Genomic DNA, 21,060 nt, shown 5'->3' on the forward strand with positions numbered 1-21,060 from the left:
TTTTATGTAAGCAATTTAAATCGAGGTAGTATTGCAAAACAAATACACTATTAGTTATATTTCCATAATAGGAGGGAATAAGATTCAGGATGCTTTTAGTTCACATGGGTAAAGTTTAAAGCAAATATCAATGCTATTGAAAATGCAAACATGTAGGCTGAAGACTAAATGTTTAACATTTGAAAGGTGGATAACCAACTAGAGATAGAAAATAAAAAAAAAAAAAACTGAACTTGATGCATTTAATATTTGTTCTAACTGTGTTTAGAAGTTTAGTTGTTACTTTGCATTTATTACATCTATACCTCTCAAGTACTCTCTCTGAAGCTACAGATAACATTAAGTTTTAATATTAACAGAAGAAAAATAACTTTCCTCAAACAAACTCATCACAGACAATGGAAGATCAATGCCAAAATGAATTGTTTCACAGTTCAGCTTGCTGTACTAGTTATAGCATTGCTGTTGACATACAAACACATTGGTATAACTGATAATCATCTCCTCTTATGCTTCTAGCACTGTCTACCTTGTTTGTCAACTGCAAAGGCCCTATTGATTTATATGGGGCTAAGAAATTTGGGACTATATTTTCTCCTCCTTTGAGTTACAGAATTAGTTTTGAGCACGTTCACTTAACCAGGAAGAGAAAGAGATTCACTCCACTAAACATACATGCTGAATGACCTAGTTGTTGAGTTGAGTCAATCAGAGAAAGGAAGGCAAGAGTTTCCCGTATCATTCCCTGGGATACAGAAAGACCTGCTAGCAAGACTGGGAAAGTTTTAAATGTGAATTTTGCCCAGCTCACTCTGTAGGCTTCAGTTCATCTTATTAATATGCATTCAGGGGAACACTGGGTTAAGTAACAAGGTATCATACTAAAGTATGACGAAAACATGCTATGCTACATTTATTCACAGGAGAAACAGGACCAAAGGTTTTCCCATTTGTCTCACAATTGGAAGGCATTTGTAAGTACTGGAAAATATTTACAGATAAAACTGATATGTTGTTATAATTTTGCTTCCATACTTTAGTGTATCTATTAATAGATATAAAGAAGCAGGGAAGAAATGAAAAGCAAGAAGTTACAAAGCATATACTTTTGAGGGCAATGAATCCTGCTCCACCAGGCCTTCCCTTCCTAAAATACTTAAGAATTTAACTTTAAAATTTTCCAAGGAAGTCTCACAGAGTCACCAATGAGAAAATAATTATTTATTACATCTTTAGTTGTTAAATAAATACACATAAAATTGAGTCCCAGATATTTCTATACTTATCAAATTTTATATTGCCAAATTACACCCACTGCTTCATATTAAGAAGTGCATGTGTTAATTAGCATGGTGGTGTAACTATGCTATGCAGCAGCTTGTCCAAGTAAGCTATAATTGGCAAATTTATCTTTGCCAATTACAGATTACTTTTTTCATACATAAAGGTAAAAATTATTATAAAATACATTATATTTTTTCAAGCATATTGCCTATTATTCAGGTAACAGTCATTTTTGAAGGGAAATAATCAATTTGAAAAATTACACATGGATTCAATTCTCTTGAGGAATAACATGTGTTTTCCCCAAAAGATCCTGATGGTGAGATTGTAGGACAGTTGCAATATATTCATGATGTTTGTTAAAACAGACAATAAATACCAGACCCCGTGAGTATCTGAAGTATAAGAATTCAGAGGGAATTTGGCAACAATTAGCTGCCGGATAATTATCTCATTGAATAGTAATCATATCCTTCCATTTTCTTGATAGCCCTAATTGTTTTTCCTAAACTTTTACAAATAAAATGATAATAATTTATTTCTACAAATCTGAACATTCTACAAAAAGTTAAAAACTTCTTCTTCAGATTCTCTAGCAAAAATTTCAGTACAAAAGTTTTGTAGCTAGAGTACTGTGTTAGTCCATTTTCGCACTGACATAGATAATTTCTCTGAGACTGGGTAATTTATAAAGAAAAGAGGTTTAATTGACTTCCAGTTCCACACGGCTTGGGAGGCCTCAGGAAATTTACAATCATGTGGAAGAGGAAACAGGCACCTTCTTCACAAGGTGGCAGGAGAGAGAAAAATGAAGGAGGAGCATCTAAACACTTACGAAACCATCAAATCCTGTGAAAACTCACTCACTTCATGAGAACAGCATGGGGAAACTGCACCCATGATCCAGTCACCTCCCTGCCTCACACATGTGAATTACAATTAGAGATAAGATTTGGGTGCGGATGCAGAGCTAAACCATACCATTTTGCCCCTGATCCCTCCCAAATTTTATATCTTTTCACATTGCAAAACCAATCATGCCTTCCTAACAGTCCCCCAAAGTCTTAACTTATTTCAGCATTAACTCAATTGTCCATAGCCCATAGTCTCATCTGAGACAAAGCCAAGTCCCTTCTGCCTATGACCCTGCAAAGTCAAAAACAAGTTGGTTACTTACTAGATACGATAGGGACACAGGTATTTGGTAAATGCTCCCATTCCACATGGGATACTTTGGCCAAAACAAAGGGGCTATAAGCCCCATGTAAGTCCAAAATCCGGCAGGGCAGTAATTAAATCTTGCAGCTCCAAAGTAATCTCCTTTGATTCCATGTCCCACATCCAGAACATGCTAATGCAAGGAGTGGGCTCCCACAGCCTTGGGTGCCTCCTTCATGGGCTGACATTAAGTGCCTGCAGCTTTTCTGGGAGCACAGTGAAAGCTGTTGGTGTATCTACCCTTCTGGGATTGGAGAACTATGACCCTCTTCTCACAGCTTCACTAGACAGTGTCCCAGTTGGGACTCTGAGAGGCCCCAACCTCATATTCCCTTTCCACACTGCCCTAGCAGAAGTTCTCCATGAGGGCCCTGACCTTGCAGAATATTTTTTGTATATAATACAATTGGATATACTTTACCAGTTTTGATTAACATTTTAAATAATCTGACATACACAATGAACTGTGTCAAATTTTGGTATTCTAAAAATTAAAAAATATATATTATTTATATATACCAGGACCATCTTTATATATATGTAATATATCAGGACTACATATTATATATATATATATCAAGATTGTATATATATAATATAAGGACTATGTATATTATATAATATATTAAAACTATATATAACATATAAATCAGGACTGTGTGTATATATATGTATCTGTGTGTATATATATATTTAAGAGACATAGTTTACATGAAATGGATTCATAAACATAATTTTGGTGGAATAAATAAGGAGTAATATAGGGGACACTAAAGAGTAAAGATCCAGGTTTTTATATTACACAAACTGTCTCTCTCTCTCTCTCATTCAACCTTACAGTAATACAAAAATGGATGGATTGAGTAATTTTTTGTATTCCCAGGTTTATGTTGTAAATAGCATTAAAATTTCTACCCCTTCAGTTGCAGCAAGAGAAAATCCAGCATAAATCTTACTGAAGGTTCATATTTCAATTTTAAACGCGGGAATTTGAGCTGTAGTGACTTACCTGAGAGTAAGTTATTTGTTCTGGGAATTCTCCTGTTACCAGTTCAAGACAGATGTTGGTACAAACCTTTATAAGACATTTCTAAGAATCTCTCTTACAAATGTCTTTTAAATACTTATGGAAAAGAGGGAGCACATCTTACAATGGACAGGAATGTTTTGCAATTCCCAGAAGTGATTTTCCATGTTTTCTTATAACCACTTGAACCTTTTTAGATGATGACTATAGATGTCAAGGTCCTCCTGACCCACTGATTTCTTTCATGTTGTCATTATAATTGAAAATTCAGATTTATAAACCCAAAAGAAAGAAAAAGTAATCTCTTTTGGCACACCAATGTTGAGAGGTCTGCGCTGGTTGGCTGAGGTCATCTTCCACGACAAATACACAAATCACAGCTGGCCTCAAGTGTCGATTTATTTTATGGCAAGCATTCCTTGGTAGGAATTGTTATAACTTATATCTTTAAAAATATCTTTAACTATTGTATAACTGAAATAGAGGATAGTGGAAAATAGTTTAAGTCATTTTCCTTATAGCAAAACCACAGAGGACAAAGCACTTCCTTTAGTCACTTTGACTTTATTAAGAATTCTCCAAGTATGCTTGTAATAATAGAAATGGCACTTCTCATGGCATTGGTTTTATTGAACAATATGAAATGAATATGTATTTTTGAACTAAATCCCTCAAAAGCATTCTTTCTTAGTAAGTACACATTGCACATTTTCAGTTCTGTTAAGGTATACAGTTAATAAACTAGAAGAGCATTGTAGGAGATTGTAGTGGACTAGGAGAGATTTATAGAATGAGCTGACTTTAAGAGACATCAGGTTTATGAGTTTTCTTGAGAGATAGAGTACCTTTTTTATTTACTCAGAGGGACAAAAACAATCACACCGTAATATCGGACTAATATTACCAATGGGAAAAGAGTAACTGCAGTAAAAATGCACTTTGCTGCATGAAACAAAATGTTTATATATGATGAAAAAAATTGTCTTAGGAAATGAAATGAGAAGCCCCAAGGGACTCAGAAATAAAAACACTGGAAACCAAATATCATGTACTAAAGTCCTTTAATTACTCTTTGTTCACTGAAAGGTATCTTGCAGTAACAGTTTTATTAAAACAGACTTTTAAAAATTGTGTTCTAAACATGAAATAAAATAGTAAATACTTCACGTGAATATAATTCCATATGACACATCTCCCTGACCAAAAACTAGTTTAAGATCTTTTTTATTATTATGGAAAATCAAATATGTGCATCTTTAAGTAGCATAAAATAGCAAGCCACAAAATTCAAGATATCATTTCATACGTCTTTTCAGAGCTGTATGCAAGTTAGTTCTGGCCCACAGGGAAGAAAGGTACTGTTAATATGACTATAACTGTGAGTTAGTGAAACAAATGCTTTATGGAAGCTTTTTCAAACAGTTCTAGCTCTAAGATTTATCATTTACTGGCTGTTTGAGGGCATATGCTCATTGATTTAGCTCCCAGAGGAATTATTTTCCTTTTCTGTTAAAATAAACAGTCTAGTAACAGCTGTCTTACATTGTTGTATCTGGAAAAAGAAGAGTTCTATGTAAATTGAAATAGTGCCCCAGTTGACAAAAATACGTTGTATTTGTTCAAATAAGTTTATAATTAAAATTTAGTTTCACTTACTACTTTCTTGCCTAGTATTTCCACCACAACACAAACCATGAAATGTAAGAGTATATTTATGGTGGAAATTCATTTTGTAAAGCAAAGTACTCCAAGATAAGTTAGAGACATAGGAAATGAAATAAAGACCTGTGACAATTATCCAGGTGATTCATATTAGAAAATAACTCTATGAATTCCTTTTAAAAAACAAGAAATAAAAAGATTTTTTACTGGGAATTAAACATTCATCACCTCCTGTTACCCATATGTTTTTGTTTATTGCTATAGTTATAGAAATACACACACACGTACACACATGTATATAGCAGATGTAGGAAGATGGCTTTCAAAAATTATGGCAGGGTAGGTATTTGTCTCTCACGTAAGCAATCAGTCACTTTATCTTCCAATCTTCTAAATTTCTCCTGATTTCAATCCCTAACATACTTCCTTTTCCAAATCCATTACAGTTCTCTGATTTCTGATCTGAGATATCTCTTACATGAACTGCTGTAATACATTTCTAACTTGATATACAGACTCTGGGTCTCACTCTCTTCATATGGAGTCCTCAGAATTTCAGTTAAGCATGACCATTTAAAAAGTGTTCTTACCACAATAAATATAAACATAGCATTTTATATTTAATAAACCTATACCTTTAATTTCATTATACGATTTCAAATTATTTTCCCAAGTGAATATTTACTTAACAAATAACAGTTCTCAAATGGTTTTGTGCTCCACGTACTCCCCAATATGAGGTATTGCAGGCTTTCTAGTATTTGCAAAATTAATGAATGTAAAATGGTATCTTTTTATGGTTTTAATACAAGATATCTGATGAGAAGTAAAATTGTATTAAAAATAAATGTATACATATGTACAAACACACATACATACATAAAAATAAAATATAATGCTTCTTATAAAATGCCTCTATTTAACAACAATTTCCACTAAGGACCCTGAGGAATATGTTTAAAGATCCTAATTCAGATTCTTTTAAAATGTGAGCACTTTCTAGCCACAGAGATAGCATCCTTGATTTATATCCTGTGTGCCAGTCATATGAATTGTTTCTTAAACACGCATGCTTGCCTATATTCACGTTCATTACAAGCATGACCTTTTCCATTTTGGTGTCCAGTGAATTTCAAGTCATCATTCAAGGCCAACATCATAGTAACATCTCCTTTTGAGTCTTTTGAGTTCTCACTAACTCTCCCTCCTTGAAGCAAGTTTTATAGTTCTGTATCTGATGTTGAACAGCATCTTATTCACAACCAGTTGGTAAATCATTCTATCACACTGAAATATGAGGAGATATACACTATTTCCATTTCCAATTTGTGTGTGTGTGTGTGTGTGTGTGTGGGTGGGTGTTTTAAATCAGGCACTATATGCTATATATTCATCTGTGTATTCTTAATCCTTAGCACAATGTCAAGCATAGCAGATGCTCAATACATTTGAATTGGATTCATTTTGGAATCAATTTTTCTTAATGAATCAATATGTGGTTAGGCAAAACAGGCTCTGGGTAAACACATAAAATATACTTAGTTTTTGGTAGTTGCAGGTCTACTTTAAAATATGTGTAGTTTAATTTTTTAATTGCTATTACAATGTTTATAGTGTAATAAACCAAAGAGGAATTGTATTTATTTTTATTTTTTAGTGTACAATATTGTTTTAGTATGTGTATTTCAATTGCACAACATGATAATTTTTTTGTTTGTTCATTTTGTTTTCAGAGACAGGGTCTTACTCTGTCACGCAGGTTGGAGTACAGTGTCTCCATCACAGCTCACTGAAGTCTTGCATTCCAGGGCTGGAGATTCTCCACCCTCAGCCTCCCGAGTACCTGGATGGGACTATAGGCATGTACCACCACACCCTGCTAATGTTTCTGAAAACGTGTTTGTAGAGATGAAGTCTCCCCATCTTGCACAGTCAACTGATTATTAAAGTCAAGCAAATTAACATATCCTTCATCTCATATAGTTATGTTTCTTTTATTGAGTGTGATAAGGAGTACTTAAAATTTACTTTCTGAGCAGATTTCTACTATACAATACAATATTATTAACTACTGTCTTCATCTTGTACATTAGAACTCTGAATTAATTCATCCACAGAAGATGTTTAAAACATATATCAAAAATTGCCAAATAATTTAAGGAAGGCTATCAAGTATACTTTATTAAAATATATTGACTATTTAAATGCATTTACATAGTATAAATATACACAGAACCGTGATAATATTAATCTAAGGCTATCTGCCTTCTAGAGAGGCATGTGATTTATATTTCCTCAAATCTAAGACACAATTCTAGGAAGGTTTATTATTGATATAGCAATAAGTAGAAAAAACACCTTATGCAATGTTATCATCTATAATTTATATTATACGTTATAATAAGTTATTCAATAAGTTATACTTAGTTAAATGCAGATGTGACATTATCCTAAAAAAACATCAAAATGGAAACATATAAGCAAAATAAATTGGATATTTCCCTAGCTATTTTACGTTTAGAGTCAAATGTTTCTGAAACACTGCTACTCTGAGTCATTGATGTCAATTTTTTCCACACAAGACAATTCCATCAAGAACATTGGTGTGACAACACTCTATGGAATCTGTAAAGAACTAGTAGCCATTGAACTGCATTTTCAAGCTCATTAGCACTTATACAGAGCAGGACAACTTTTGATTCCTGTTTCAGGAATATTTTTAAATGGATTTCTGTATCACCACTTCCATCTCTTTCTTCTCAGACTATTTTTCTCCCTGCAGTTAATGCTCTGCTATTGTCTTGAAGATTTTGCTCAAAGTCACTGGTATTCATTCTGGGTGTCTTCATGTTTGCAGTTTTGAAAAGTTGTACAATCACTGATATCTACTGCATAATTGTTACATAGATAAAAACTACTGGAAGATGTCACTGACTATAAAATATATCCCAGCTTGTGATCTGAAAATATGCAAAAAAAAAGTGTGACATACAGTTTGAGGAATATAGCATATTTACTTACATTAACTGCAGAATTTTACATTTTGTGTTGGATTAGGTATTAATATATTTTAAAATGTTCTCATTTTTTGATTATATACCTGATGTAAATGACGAGATGATGGGTGCTGACGAGTTGATGGGTGCAGCACACCAACATGGGACAAGTATACATATGTAACAAACCTGCACGTTATGCACATGTACCCTAGAACTGAAAGTATAATAATAAAAAAAAACAACTAAAAGGTCTTAAGCATATACATAAATCTCATTTTTTTATAACAACAGTATTGTTATCTTTTCATGAATTAAGCACAATATTTTTTCCTCAAACTGTCATTTACGTCAGGAATTGAAGCAGAAAGTTCCAATAGTTTCAAAGCTTTGAATCATTTCTTTCTTTAAACAGGAAAAATACATTTTATTTAGCCAAGACAAGTTATACCATCGCTCAAAAAATATTTTTTAAGGAAGTACCTCCCCATCAACAGAAGATCTATCTACATTTGAGTGACTTCACCAGGAAGATATTTCTAAAAATTAGTCAAAATCAAAGCAATCAGAATAAGGTACAGTGAGTTTCCTAAACTAAGCCATGTATTTAGTTATTTCGGTATATCTCTACATAACATTCAGGGGTTCTGAGGTCAATATACTGACTACAAGAACTGATAAATACTCCTACAATGCTACTAGAGTTATGGTGATTACAAATGTATTTTTTTTTTTTTCTTGGAACATTTTTGCAATTCTTTAATTACTAAAACTATGTTAGCTCACCTGATTCAATAAGTCTGTTAATCAGAGTAGCTTCTTTATAAAGGAACATTCTGCTGGCCTAGGGAGATAACACTTAGAACCCTACCGATGCTGTTAATTTCTTATACTCTTCCACTTCTCTGCCTAGCAAAGTCTTTGCTTCTGAGTTCCTCAAACTTACTACATCATTTTAAAAGAATAACTGGGTATGATTCTCAACTATGCAGCGTGTACAACATCTTTCAGTTTTTAGAGAAGTCAAATTAATATAGATTTAGAGCCATTTTTTGTTAAGGCAGTGTTTAGGGGAGTGGGGATGGGATGATGTGCTAGTCCAAGTCATCGGTTCACAGAAGTAAGATGTTAAGTTGCTTCATTTGCATCTCCTGGCTTCTTCCAGTCTCTTTTCTTTTCTTCTGGCTTATCCAAAATATCTATGGGGTATGATTATCCTTGTGTTGCTTCTGTCACGCTACATAATTGAAATCTGTCATAAGCATAGACGAACAATCTAAAAATGACTTTTTGTGGAAATCAGGGATACGAAGTGCATTTCTGCTTTACGAGAATTTTGTCCAAGAACTAAAACAAGGAAACCTCCTTATGAAACTTACCAGTCTTATCATTTGCATCTCTTTCCATTTCTTCTGATACTAAATATCTACTATAATTTCCTTAAATATCCCAGGGTTATTTCTTGTTTCTTCTTTCCACCTTTCTTATTTTCCCTCCTATCTTATTTCTTCTCCTTTTTTTTGTCTGCTTCCCTCTGATCTTTCCTCCTCCCTTTCTTTCTTTCATTTCCTAAATAAACGTCTCTCTTTCCTAAGACAATTAATATACACCTTATTGGCCGGGCGCGGTGGCTCAAGCCTGTAATCCCAGCACTTTGGGAGGCAGAGACGGGTGGATCACGAGGTCAGGAGATCGAGAGCATCCTGGCTAACGCGGTGAAACCCCGTCTCTACTAAAAAACATACAAAAAAACTAGCCAGGCGAGGTGGCGGGCGCCTGTAGTCCCAGCTACTCGGGAGGCTGAGGCAGGAGAATGGCGTAAACCCGGGAGGCGGAGCTTGCAGTGAGCTGAGATCCGGCCACTGCACTCCAGCCTGGGCGACAGAGCGAGACTCCGTCTCAAAAGAACAAAAAAAAAAAAGAAAAAAATATATACACCTTATTGTCTCCTTAATAGTGGGTAGAAAACAGAAAATTTTGAGAACAATGAACTCTGGTGAATATCATCTAAATACTAGCCTGCCACACCTGCTGTAGCACATAACAGAACTAGAGCCTGAGTAAGACGAGATTTGAGAACAAATCATAAACGAATGAAACAAATACATAAAACTAATATTTTCACTGTTTTTCTAGATTCTTAGAAAAGATCTTACGTCTAGAGATCGAGAAAAGTTGTGTTTGGGGATAGAAAAGGTAAAAAGCGAATAGAAGAGAAAAGGATATAAAAGTAAGTGCAGGTAAAGCTCACTGCATACAAGGGGAGTCGAAAGAGTGTTAAGCATAACATGGAAGCTTGCTACTGAAGAATGCACCCTGACCATACTTTCACCCATGACTCCAGACCTGAAGGTGAGCCTAATCTGGAAATCCTTGTCTTTCCTTCCCCAGGTATATTCTCCAGGTAGCCTGAATTCTGTAACTAGTACAACTATTTTATGTGTTTTGATATGTGGAGGGTGGAATTTGAAAAGTTCATCCCTTTCAATCTAATTGTTCTTTGTGGACTCTTCTTCCTTTGCATGCACCAAGAATATGCTACATCAGTAGCATATTCTTTTTTTTTTTTTTTTTTTGAGACGGAGTTTCGCTCTGTCACCCAGGCTGGAGTGCAGTGGCCGGATCTCAGCTCACTGCAAGCTCCGCCTCCCGGGTTTACGCCATTCTCCTGCCTCAGCCTCCCGAGTAGCTGGGACTACAGGCGCCCGCCAACTCGCCCGGCTAGTTTTTTTTTTTTTTTTTTTTTTGTATTTTTTAGTAGAGACGGGGTTTCGCCGTGTTAGCTAGGGTGGTCTCGATCTCCTGACCTCGCGATCCACCCGTCTCGGCCTCCCAAAGTGCTGGGATTACAGGCTTGAGCCACCGCGCCCGGCCCAGTAGCATATTCTTTCAAATAAATTAATTGTACTCAAGTTCTTCTGAAAGAGAGAAACCAAAAGATAGGCATTGTGGAATTTAGGGGAATAGAATACAAATATTCAGATGATTATTCCTCCCTCAATATTATGGTGAAATGCATACATTTAGTCAGTTTAGCTATTCATTAAACATTTAACACCTACTGTGTGTCCAGTATGTTCCTAGGTGCTAAAACTTGGAAACTCGCTTCCAAAGTCAAAAAGATCTGAGTTAAAATCTGAAAAGATATTCAAACACGTATGTGATTCCTCATCTGTGAAATGATAATAAAGCCTGTGTTATAGAGTTACTGTGAAGAGTAAGTATGATAATGCATGCAATGCTTAGCAGAGTGACTGGTTTATAAGGGACTTTCTACATTTACTAGGTTCAATTTTTCTTACCCCACCTCTGATGGAAGAGACTCATTCATTGTTCAGAGTGTAGGAATACTCAGAGAGATTAGAAAAGGCTTCATAAAAAAATTTATGTTAAAACCAAACACTGCATGTTCTCATTTACAAGTGGGAGATAAATCATGTGAACTTAGGAACACGAAGAAGGAAACAACAGACACTGGGGTCTATTTGAAGGAGGAGTGGGGAAGTGAGAAGGGGCAGGAGGGAGAGGGGCAGAAAATTTAACTATTGGATGCTGGGCTTAATTTCTGGGTGATGAAATAACCTGTATAACAAACCTCCATGCCACAAGTTTACCTATGTAACAAACTTTCACATGTACCCCAAACCTAAAGTAAAAGTTTAAGTGTATACAGTCAAGCTGAGTCTGTTTTTCTTCAGATTTTTAAATCAATTTCATAATTTTTTTATAAAATAGCTTTTGATTATTAGAAATGATATATGTCCAGTGTAAAAAACTGCAAAGCTATAATATTAAGAGTTAATATTGATAGAAGGTAATGTCCTAATCCTATAAGTTAAAGTTTTATTATGATATAAGTATTCTAACTTGAGAGATAATAAAACTAAAGTATATAATTGTTATATAAATAGTTCTGTGACACAGAGGTGCCAAGGGAAGAAAGTAAAACTCAGGCAAAATCCTACTACAGGGAAATAACCATTGACACTGATGGGCTAATTCTATGTTTAGATTAAAATATAGTGGTATGCTTAATAAATTGTATATAGTAGTCTGTGCTTATAAATAAAATGCTCTCATGCATTTTTCTCTCAAAGATATTTCCAAAAGTACCTTTAATTTAAATATAGTTACAAGTAAACAATATCACTTTCAGTGGCTGTATGATATTCATTATATATATCACCCATTTACTTAAACAAATTCCTAATGATAGAACTGCAAAATTGTTCCCAAATATTCACTTTGGTAGAAAACAAATGAAATTAATATCTTAGTGTCAATACTTTCCCTCCACCATTTCTGAAGTAAATAGATTTGCTGGAGCAAGAGTTTTAACTTGCTGATACATATTGCTAAATACCCTCTAGAGCATTGGAACTGATTTACAAAAGCTTTTAAAATAGCCATTCCCTGTATCTTGGTGAAATCTCTGTATCATAATTGTTTGGTCTATTACCAGTAACATTAAAAAGAAAACTTCATCCTGACTCTGTACTATCATTATTTATTTTTTAAGGATAATTCTGTATGTATTTTGCAGGTGGACTATAGAAATTTTTTTACCACATACAAAAATATGCTCTTTTAAGATTTTTTTTCCTTTGGTTTAGCATTGATTTAGTATTTAAGGAGAAATACATATTTAAAATATTGAATCTTATCCAATAACATTTGTAGATGTTTCAAATTTATTCAGCATTCATTTGAATCTTTTAACAGAGTTTTATCTTTCTAGAGTACAAATCTTACACATTTCTTACAAGCTTTATCACTAGGTACACAAACACCAGGCTAGGATGGAGGGTAGGTCTCAAAGTTATGAAGAGTACATTCTAAACTAAAGAAACACATATGTAGATCATGTGCAAATTCTTAGCCAAACATCATTATGGGGTATTCTAAAAGCTTCATATTGGTAAGCATGACTGTTGGACAGGGAAGTTCAAGAGAGCACCCTTTCTTTTCTTGTGACTATGTTTTAAGAAAACTATATATTTTTTATTTTTACTTTGCCCATCAAAGTTATCTAAACTGGTTGCTGCTTGGGTAATTATAGCCTAGTGTATTAAAAAGGCCGATTTGGGCCAGGCACGGTGGCTCACACCTATAACTCCAGCACTTTGGGAGGCCAAGGCAGGCAGATCATCATGAGACCAGGAAATCGAGGCCATCCTGGCCAACATGGTGAAACCCCATGTCTACTAAAATACAAAAAATTATCTGGGCCTTGTGGCACTCATCTGTAATCTCAGCTACTTGGGAGGCTGAGGCAGGGAAATCACTTGAATCTGGGAGGCAGAGGTCACAGTGAGTTGACGTCGCAGTGAGTTGAGATCGCACTGAGAGCTGAAGCCAGCTGGACTTCCCAGGAGGAATGGAGAACTTTTCTGTCTAGCTAGAGGATTGTAAATGCACCAATCAGCACTCTGTGTCTAGCTAAAGGATTGTAAAGGCACCAATCAGCACTCTGTAAAAACACACCAATGAGCGCTCTGTGTCTAGGTAAAGGATTGTAAATGCACCAATCAGCACTCTGTAAAAATGGACCACTCAGCAGTCTGTAAAATGGACCACTCAGTGCTCTGCAAAATGGACCAATCAGCAGAATGTGGATGGGGCCAAATAAGGGAATAAAAGCTGGCCACCCCAGCCAGTAGTGGCTACCCATGGGTCCACTTCCATCCTGTTGAAGCTTTGTTGTTTTGCTTTTCACAATAAATCTTGCTGCTGATCACTCTTTGGGTCCACATTACCTTTAAGAGTTGTAACACTCACCACGAGGGTCTGGGGTTTCATTCCTGAAGTCAGTGAGACCATGAACCCACCAGAAGGAGCGAGCAAACAATTCTGGGGGTGCCACCTTTAAGAGCTGTGACACTCACCATGAGGTCTGCAGCTTCTTTCTTGAGGTCAGCTAGCCGGAGAACCCACCAAAAGGAAATTCTGGATACAGTGCCACTGCACTGAAGTCTGGTGACAGAGCAAGACTTCATCTAAAAAGAAAAAAAAAGGCCAATTCCAGCTGGGTGCTGTGGTTCACACCTGTAATCTTGGACTTTGGGAGGCAGAGATAGATAACAAGGTCAAGAGATCAAGACCATCCTGGCCAGCATGGTGAAACCCTGTCTCTACTAAAAAAACACAAAAATTAGCTGGGTGTGGTGGCATGTACCTGTAACCCCAGCTACGCAGGAGATGGAGATTCCAGTGAGCCGAGATCACACCACTGTACTCCAACCTGGGAACAGAGTGAGACTCCATCAAAAACAAACAAAAAAGTCGAATTCCATTTTTGATGTTTGGGAATTGATGGTTTTCAATCCTCATTCTTCACAGCGTGCACATCAGCGTGACTAAACAAGGCCCTCTCACTTTTTGCCTCTATAGGAAGGTGGGAATATCAAGCAGAACAGCATCTATCCCAAGGGCAGGACATCTCTACCCTGGCTCCACTCCGACCACAACAAAAGCTGCAAACAACTCCCACCCTTTACTGACCTTCTCACTAGAGCCTTGCTTGAGCTCTTCCCTCTTTCCCTTTCTGGGACTTTCAGGCTTGTTATAAGTATTAAACACACTTTATTCATAGTTATAGGTGAGTGTCTTAATGACATCTAAATCAATATCCAAATAAATTCCTGGTTGGGCAATCTTCTGCCTCCAGTTACACCGATCAGTGATTTGTAGCTTAGAATAATTGTTTTCCTTCCTGTCTTTAACATGATGAAGTTTGGGCCAATGGTGTAGGTCAAGATGATGCATTATACTTCCAGACCTGGCTCAATCTTTACAGCTTCGTCTTAGGGAGTATTTTCTTTTCCTTTTTATAAGATGGAGTTTCACTCTTGTTGCCCAGGCTGGAGTGCATTGGTGTGGTCTCTGCTCAATGGAACCTCCACCTCCCAGGTTCAAGCGATCCTCCTACCTCAGCCTTCCAAGTAGTTGGGATTACAGGTGCACGCCACCACACCCAACTAATTTTTGTATTTTTAGTAGAGATGAGGTTTCACCATGTTGGCCAGTCTGGTCTTGAACTCCTGACCTCATGTGATCTGCCTGTCTCAGCCAAAGTGCTGGGATTACAGGCGTGAGCCACCACGCCCAGCCTTAGGGAGCATTTTCTTCTTAATTCTTACTGGTAAGATGCTGATAGCACAAGGTGTAAGAATGTGTAGATGATGGAAGCTCCTGTTATGCTGAGTCTGCAAAATTCATGATTGAGTCCAGCCTATTTTCTATCTCTGCCACCAGTTGTGGTACTTTATGAGATTTTGGAGTTTGCCACAGCAGCTAGCATTATATTAACTAGTATGCTTTTCATAATATACAGTTAAATAAATTATAACAGATGTTATTGAGGACAAATATTTTGCCTCTTCACATTACTGGAAATTTTCCAACAATATTTTACCAACAGAACTTGTGAGTGCCAACTCAAAAATGTAGACTTTTAAATAAGCAATATCAAAATAGATTGAAGCATTTTAGCTATATTAAATAATGTTTTTATAACAAACTCATTCATAGATATTCAAATTTACCTTTACTTAAATTATTCATCTGTAATTACATAATTGCATCACTTAATTTTGAATATTTAAACTTTTCTTCAGAGTCCCAAGTATTATAAGAATGCAATGGCAAACCAGACTTATGATGATTATTTTCCTCTGAGTATTACGTTGATAGAAAGATGTAGAAAGACTGACAGCTGGCTGAGCGTGGTGGCTCAGGCCTGTAATTTCAGCACTTTGAGAGGCCCAGGCAGAAGGATCACTTGAGGTCAGGAGTTCAAGACCAGCCTGGCCAACATGGTGACACCCTATCTCTACTAAAAGTACAAAAATTGCCTGGGTTTGGTGTTACACACCTATAATCCCAGCTACTTGGGAGGCTGAGGCCCAAGAATCGCTTGAACCTGGGAGGCAGAGTTTGCAGTGAGCCAAGGTGCAAGGTTGCAAGATTGTGCCACTGCACTCCAGCCTGGCTAATAAAGTGAGACTTCGTCTCAAAAAAAAAAAAAAAAAAACACTGATAGTGGAAAAGGAAGATTGAAACCCATCTTTCAGGAAGCAAGCATCTCGATAAGCATCTGATCCATTGGGATTAATTATTTTCTATTATTATTAACAGATTTACCACTCATAAAATATTCTTTATCAAAACACACTTCGGCTGGGCCTGGTGGCTTCCGCCTGTAATCCCAGCTACTCGGGAGGCTGAGGCAGGAGAATTGCTTGAAACCAGGTGGCAGAGGTTGCAGTGAGCCAAGATTGCGCCACTGCATTCCAACCTGGGTGACAGAGCGAGACTCCATCAAAACAAAACAAAACAAAAACAAACAAACAAAAACAGTGCATATAATAGAAAGAGAAGTAATCAGGAGAGAATTTCTGTTTTTTTATATGTTGTGTCACTGAGTTTAAGAATAAACAGCTGAGATAATTCAATGAATTTTAGCTGAATGTATGCTTTAACATAAAACAACTGATTTTCTATTTAAAAATATATTCTGTATATATTCTGGTGAGTTCAGTGAGAGCTAAGCTCAAGTAACGCAAAGGTATACTCAGATTTTTGTTTCTTGTGATGTGTCTTTGGTATTATTTCCTAAAATGTTAGATAACAAGTAGTGAAAAAGTTTACAGTAAGCATTAGCTTATTCTATTACTAATTGTCATAAAACTTCATTAAATTAAAAAAAAAATAAGTGTAAGTTAGCTGGGCACAGTGGTTCACACCTATAATTCCAGCATTGTGGGAGATTGAGGTGAGAGCACTGCTTGAGGCCTGAAGTTCAAGACCAGCCAGGGCATCATCATGAAACCCTATTTCTACAAAAAAAAAGAAAAGAAAAAAATGAAATTATCCAGGTGTGTGATGTACACCTGTGGTTCCAGCTCCAGCTACTCAGGAGCCTTGGCGCTGTGGTGATCCCAGGAGGTTGGAGCTGTGGTGAGCCATGATCACACCATTAAAGCCTGGGCAACAGGGTGAGACCCTGTCTCTAAAAACAAACAATAAAAAACACCAAAAAAAAAAACCAAAAAACTTCAGATCAAGGGAGAAAACTTCACTTGTGAGGGTTGAATGAGCCTCAGAGTGTTAAAGGGTTTGGGTTTAATGGGTTTAACTTGCCAGAAACTTACGCTTTTATCTTCAAAATTACACGTTTTACCTTTATGAGCCTCCCTTTTCCATGAAACTTCTTACATTTCTAAAAATTTATTATATAATATCTTAAACAATATTTAATAACAAAAATATATGAATGAATCTGGAAAAATCTTTCTGGTTTTCTAGAATTAGCTTTCATGTCTCACTCTTCATATTTCCTAAGTGTTCTTAAGTGAAAAATATAGTACTGTCTTTAAATGGCCATTGCAAAGATCATAGTATTCACCATGAAGTTAATTTTTTAGGGAACATGTAAAAGAAACCTAGATGTCAGGATTTTAAAGATAAGCACTTGGGATATTTGAAACTGTACGTAGCATTTCATGTGACTGCATAAAGTCTGAGAATTATGTTAGCATATCTTTTGTGCTGAGAAACTCCAGTTTACAATGACAGCTCTTGATAATCCGTTCTGGGATAAACATTATTCTGGATCCTTATATTTTTAAATAGTGCTAAAGCCAACATAAATAGATGAGATACTCTATAGCAAGGCATTTTCTAATTATTTTCTAAAGATTCTTGATGCAAAAACAGACTTCCAAGGGAATATTAAAATAAAAAGGCTTGTTTACAAATTTAAAATATGAGAATATATCTAAATCCAGAGAAAATATAATAAATCTCTTCTGACCCATCCTCAGTCCAAACCTATTTTTAAATTAAGACTTAGCTTATTTTTTTTGAGGATAGCATAAATATGCATGAAAAATGCAAGACCTTGGTATTTCAGAATTTGACCTTTTTGAATATGCCTTATGAATTTATTTCCACATATTGCCTTTTAAGTTCACTTTCTTGTGTCTTAAGTACACATATTTACTGACCATTTAAATTACTTACCAACACTTATCCCTGAGAGTGTATTTACATTTTCATCTTTATCTATAACTGACTTTGTAACTGTTCTCATTCTAGAATATATTATTCCCTGACCATGCTTTCCCCTGGATCACATTGAAAATCAGTTTCAAATACCTAGAATTCTGGCCTTTTCTATTCTCCAATATTATCCTAAAGTTCAGGATTGTGTTTTGTTTTATTTTGGCCTTTGTTTTGCTTTTTTTTTTTTTTTCCCAGTATTTTTGCCAAGTGCTTTAGTGTTAGGAAAAAAATCTGTTCAATTCTGGCTCTGTCACTTATCATTATATGAAATCAGGGAGATATAAGGCTTTGAAAATTGTACAAAAGCTTTCCTTATCTGTCAGTATAGCAAATGAAATAATGACAGTATGGAAGATAGTGTGCTGCTGTGCTGCAAAATAATAACTATTATTAGTTTGTTATTATTACTCTCATTTTTATCCAGTGATGTTTGCATTAGAATTATTCCTAAATCCAATGAAAAAACTATATCACTAGGATCACTGATGAAAAATAGAAGACTTTGTACTTTTAGAATGAGGTGGGAGCAGGAAATTGAAAAATCTGCCCTAAAGATCCATGCACCCAACCATGAGAGACCTGCAGAAGTAGCTGGGAATCCTGTAAAGATGTGAATTTCTATAACCTTACAGAATTAATATAAATGCCATTTTATTGTTTTAGTAGCTGTATGGTAAATCTAAGCATAATGGTTACTCAATACTATTATATATATATATATATATTTTTTTTTTTTTTTTTTGAGATGGAGTCTCGCTCTGTCGCCCAAGCTGGAGTGCAGTGGCCGGATCTCAGCTCACTGCAAGCTCCGCCTCCCGGGTTCACACCATTCTCCTGCCTCAGCCTCCTGAGTAGCTGGGACTACAGGCGCCCGCCACCTCGCCCAGCTAGTTTTTTGTACTTTTTAGTAGAGACGGGGTTTCACCGTGTTAGCCAGGATGGTCTCGATCTCCTGACCTTGTGATCCACCCGTCTCGGCCTCCCAAAGTGCTGGGATTACAGGCTTGAGCCACCGCGCCCGGCCAATACTATTATCAATTTAATTTTTTCTGTATATTAATATTGCCATCATTGCAATTGGACAAGGTAAACATTAGTTTGAAGATAAATCCTTATTAAAGCACCACAAAGAACACTTTCTTATTAATAAGCATGATTAATAAATGTGATTCTACCACTCAAATGAGTGAAGGATGGAAAAAAGGAAGGGAGATAACACGTGGGGGTATTTTATCTGCTCTATTGGTATTTTAACTTGTATTACATCATCCTCTCAACAGTTCTTTTTTTGTGGCACTAATACACACTGTCTTCACAATAAACTGCAAAAGTTTCACAGTAGCTTTCCAGATAGTGATGAAAGCACAAGGGTATCTTGCCTTCTAATACTGGTTTGTGATATAACTGAGTTCCTCTAACCGCAAAGCCAATACCATTCTATTATACAATATAATGTGGATATAAGTCTAAGTAAATGTCAGCTATTATATGAGATAATTATTTCAATGAAAATAACATAGAAGGGGCGGAGCAAGATGGCCGAATAGGAATAGCTCCAGTCTCCAACTCCCAGCGTGAGCGACACAGAGGACCGGTGATTTCTGCATTTTCAACTGAGGTACTGGGGTCATCTCACTGGGGAGTGCTGGACAATTGGTGCTGGTCAGCTGCTGCAGCCCGACCAGCAAGAGCTGAAGCAGGGCGAGGCATTGCCTCACCTGGGAAGCGCAAGGGGGAAGGGAATCCCTTTTCCTAGCCAGGGGAACTGAGACACACAACACCTGGAAAATCGGGTAATTCCCACCCCATTACTGCGCTTTAAGCAAACGGGCACACCAGGAGATTATACCCACACCTGGCCAGGAGGGTCCCACAGCCACAGAGCCTCCCTCATTGCTAGCACAGCAGTCTGCCGGGATCTATCCGCAAGGGAGCAGCGAGGCTGGGAGAGGGGCGCCCACCATTGCTGAGGCTTAGGTAGGTAAACAAAGCCGCTGGGAAGCTCGAACTGGGTGGAGCTCACAGCAGCTCAAGGAAACCTGCCTGTCTCTGTAGACTCCACCTCTGGGGACAGGGCACAGCTAAACAACAAAAGGGGAGGCAGCAGAGGCCTGTGCAGACGTGAACGACTCTGTCTGACAGGTTTGAAGAGAGCAGTAGATCTCCCAACACGGAGGTTGAGATCTGAGAACGGACAGACTGCCTGCTAAAGTGGGTATCTGACTCCTGAGTAGCCTAACTGGGAGACATCCCCCACTAGGGGCAGTCTGACACCCAACACCCCACAGGGTGGAGAACACCCCTGAGAAGAAGCTTCCAAAGGAAGAATCAGACAGGTACACTCGCTGTTCAGCAATATTCTATCTTCTGCAACCTCTGTTGCTGATACCCAGGCAAACAGGGTCTGGAGTGGACCTCAAACAATCTCCAACAGACCTACAGCTGAGGGTCCTGACTATTAGAAGAAAAACTATCAAACAGGAAGAACACTTATACCAAAACCCCATCAGTTCGTCACCATCATCGAAGACCAGAGGCAGATAAAACCACAAAGATGGGGAAGAAGCAGGGCAGAAAAGCTGGAAATTCAAAAAATAAGAGCACATCTCCCCCTGCAAAGGAGCGCAGCTCATCGCCAGCAACAGATCAAAGTTGGTCAGAGAATGACTTTGACGAAATGAGAGAAGAAGGCTTCAGTCCATCAAAATTCTCAGAGCTAAAGGAGGAATTATGTATCCAGCACAAAGAAACTAAAAATCTTGAAAAAAGAGTGGAAGAATTGACAGCTAGAATAATTAATGCAGAGAA

This window comes from Trachypithecus francoisi, unplaced genomic scaffold, assembly GCF_009764315.1.
Source record: "Trachypithecus francoisi isolate TF-2019V2 unplaced genomic scaffold, Tfra_2.0 Lachesis_group18, whole genome shotgun sequence".
NCBI classification, from domain to species: domain Eukaryota; kingdom Metazoa; phylum Chordata; class Mammalia; order Primates; family Cercopithecidae; genus Trachypithecus; species Trachypithecus francoisi.